The sequence below is a fragment of the Alligator sinensis genome, unplaced genomic scaffold (genome assembly GCF_000455745.1).
Source record: "Alligator sinensis unplaced genomic scaffold, ASM45574v1 scaffold123_2, whole genome shotgun sequence".
Lineage (NCBI taxonomy): Eukaryota > Metazoa > Chordata > Crocodylia > Alligatoridae > Alligator > Alligator sinensis.
The window spans coordinates 3,408,879-3,413,009 of record NW_005841917.1 but is presented as its reverse complement, the minus strand read 5'-3'; positions in this window follow the sequence as shown (position 1 = coordinate 3,413,009).

Genomic DNA, 4,131 nt, shown 5'->3' with positions numbered 1-4,131 from the left:
TCTCATTGAACTTCATTTGCAAGTTGGACAAGAGCCTAACAAAAGTAGTTATTTAATTACTTCATAAATCTAAGTACCTCATATGTTCCACTGAAGCCAACTTTTAAGAAACATATCCTCTACAAGTAAAGTTATGGACCTGAATCTCTTGTTGTTTACAGTGGTTTTCTACCAGCATAACCCTATTAGAATTACCCTAGATTTACCCCACCATAAGTGAGATGAGAGTCAGTATCTAATTCTTGAGGTAGCAGCATTAACATTACTGGTAACATTAATAATTATGGCTACAACTACCTCTTGTTTGCAATGTTCAGTTTTGGTAAAGGGGTTTGTGGGACAGAACAGTGAGCTACCATTTTATTGTCAGGAACGTACTGAGGGTGGCACAGAGCCTGCTCAACTGTCACTTGTACCATTCACTATTCATGTGAAAGATCTGGCATCCCGCGGGGGTCTATCCTGCATTCTTCAGAAGCTTAAAATTTACTAGACATATGAGAAAATACAAACATTTGTCAGACTTACACACAAAGACATTAATTCAACAAGGTACCTAAGTATATGCCTATCTTTATGCAAGTGGGTAGTGCCATCAAAAATCAATGTTTACATGATTCAATTTAAGCATGTGCTTTCAGGACTTTAAGGCACAGACAGATGTGCAGCTCTTAGGTCTAAATCATGGAGCTTCACAGAAAGTGCCATGAGTTATACCAATCCTCCCAACCCAACGGAAGTTAGCTTTTGGGTTGGGAGGGTAGGAGATTGAGTTCTAATTAGGAGCTGATCCAGGGTGAGAGGATGCGTCTCTGCCCCACCGCCCCCAGCTTCTACTGTCTCAGGGTGGGAGGGGGAGAAGGCATGGGAGGGAAGTCTGTTCTAGGGTTTCCCCAGCCATACTGGAGTGGGGAGGCATGGATTGAAGTCCGCCCACCCTGGGGGGATTGGAGTCCTCCCACACTTTGGGGCACCTGCCTCACCCTCCTGTGCCACCTGAGCAAACTCCAGAACAAGCTTCCTCTGCTCCCACCCTGTCCCCTGCTTCATTGACAAAGACAGAAGTTAATGAAGGCACTCTGCTTTGGAGCACTTCTGTCTCCACCATAGTAAATGAATCAGGGAATCAAATAACCAACAGCATCGAAGGAAAACACACAAAGGACACTTCAATGATATCCAAAGAGATTCTGTTGAATAAAATATAACTTGCACTGGTGAGATACTGATTTAAATAATATCCACTCCCACTTCTACTGGTTCATTCCAAAGAAACTGTATAATCATATTTTTCTCATTTTTATTAGAATCACTTCACTTAATATATGAAAAGGATCTACAGGTTTATGTGATGTTACTGACTAGTGACTAATATGATACTAATATTATTTGTAAAGCACTTTTCCCCCCACACTCTCAAGGTTCTCTAGACTTTGCACAGAGACCATTACAAGAGTAATCAAGAACAAAGTACCACCAAACTCCATGGAAACCAAACCAGAAATTAGGAGAAGAAAAGAAAAAAAGTCATAATTTAAAAGATTAGTGGTATAGCCCATTAGTTGGCAGTGGAGGGGAGGGGGTAGTATTTCAACTGATTTTCAGTTTTTGTATCCTAAGCAATCATGGTCTATCTGGCTACAGTTCACTCACTCCTGCTCTTGATGCACGTTCTACTAAACAAAAAACAAAAACAGCCTTAAACACCTTCCAGCTTCACAGCTAATGCTTTAGAAAACAGTTATGTTATGTTCAGAATCCCACAGAAGGGTAGATGATGCATTAGCATAGTTAGTGAAATCACAAAATAGTCGGCAGAAGGTGCTGAACACTTAACAAGAAAATTCACTGGGGCAATGAGAGCTTTGGGTAACTCAAACTATGGATGCTATTCAAGGAGGCAGGCACATATCTGAACTCTTCACTTGTTTTCTTTGACCTTAGAAATTTATATAATTTAGCTTTAGAGGTCCAGAAAAATCAAGAAACACTATTGCCTCTTTAATCATTGTATATGTTAGTCTAGGAGACTTTATGATTGAGCTGTGAAGAATATTTCACTGCAACTGGAACTAGAGTGACAGTTTGCATTCCTTCTCCCTTTAAAAAGATTTCCCAGGAAATCCAAAGGATGTCTCCTATTGGCTTATTTTCCTAATTACAATATTTTGATTAAATGTTTCCATGTAGCTCAGAAATTCAATTAATGACCAGGTTTCTCTGAAATCTTTGCTACCCATTGAAAAAAAAAGAATGAAAATATTTTGAATTTAGGGCAGCTTCAAGGCACCAGGAAAGCAAGAAACGCATAGTTCGAATTTAGGGCAGCTTCAAGGCACCAGGAAAAAAAGAAACGCATAGTCCCCAGCCACAAAACAGAGAGAATATGAGCAGTGGACAGTTCACATTTAACCTAATGTCCTACTGTCCTTAACCAACACTAGGCCTTATCCCATTACCTTCCCAGATCCTTATACAAGACCTTTTATACCTCATTTAATGCCCTATTAGTATCCTTCTTTTGGTTTGTCTGTACCATTTCCAGAGCTACCTGCAGACAAAATGTAACTTCTATATCCCTATTCTTTTCCTAATCAAAACTTTCCTAAAAATAATGCTCGCTTTTGCATATTTTAGAAACGAATGTTTTAAACATAAATGTAACAGGGCAGCAAGGCTTGCCTAAAACATCTATCCCTTTCATCAGCTGTTGGTCCTACTGGGAGAAGGATAAGTGTGTTCTGCTGATTCACTGAGGCAGTGGTTCATTACTTCAACTAGATTCATTACTGGTGGTTCATTACTTCAGCTGGATATAGGGGAGGTGGGAATGGTTCTCTAGAGTGCTACAGACCAAGAAAGCCTGGGGTAAAAAGTTTCAAGCCTCAAGAAATTACTTGATCTCAACTTTGATCTAATATGTTTGCATTCTCTGTTAATGAAGCCAAACCCGAGAAACAGGGAAACTTTGTTATGCCCAGCTGCTAGACTTTATTTTACGTGACTCTCAGAGCCCTCTGCAGTTATTTATTTTCCCTTCTAAACTTCCGCCTTCATCCAGTAGTTGAAGCAGCAGCTATCCACCTTCTTGTAGGCTTTTAAATCTAACACAAACATAACAAAAATAATGGTAAATCTTTCAAAATTGTCCACATCCCTTTCTGAAAGGACAGGTGGGCATAAAATGTGGTGTTGGGAACTACTGGTTTGAAAAGCTGAGCTTTTCAGACAGAAATTCTAGTCAAGGTACTGTGAAGTACTTGTTAGTTGTGCTCATTTGGAAGAAGTCAGTCATTGAAGGATTGTGCAAGCATCAAATGTTCATGAAACAGCACATGGTACAAGAAGTAAAAATACTCTGAGTAGAAAGCTGAACCAGTTAAAAGCATCAGAGCTGAAACTTGAAAAACAACTGACAGAATTTCAACTAGTATTTCACATGCTATCTACAAGTGATATGTATCAACTAAGGATAGAGATAACACAATATCTATCTTTGGCACTACCAAGGAAGCCCACTCCTAGGTGTTCCCTGCCCAACTGTTCTCACTCATGTGAACCAAACCTGGACATAAGGTTGTCCCCAGAATGACTACCTTACCTATCTGGTCACTCTTGAAACTTCAGACAGGCCATCAGAAGAGGGCATACCGAAAGTGGCTTCACTATTGCATTTTCAGGTTTGGCAAATGCAAGGTTAAGGTGTATTTTGAAACAGCCACCCCTGCAGGGGTAGGACACAGTGCAGACATGCTGTAAAAGGGAAGGTGTCATAGGTTACCTTTATTTTTGACAACACTTCATTCTTAAATATTTCATGTGTTAAAAAGTGTTCAGTTAACTAAGGGAGAGAAGGCTTACTATTATACAGACATTTAAGGAGTACCACCTTTCATGCATAGACATAGAGAATAATTTTTGCCATACAAGAAGCTAAAGAACAAAATCTTGCAGTTTTGGGGAGAGTTAACTGATGAGAGACCATATCCTTATTAGAATATGGAACACAAACTCGAGAGGGAGAGACCAACTGATGGAAGACCTAAGGTCAATCCCCAAAGACATTAGAATTCACCAAGCAAAGGAAGTGACTCAGTCCAAAAATGAATTTGTGGAGGGCTGACAGTGCTC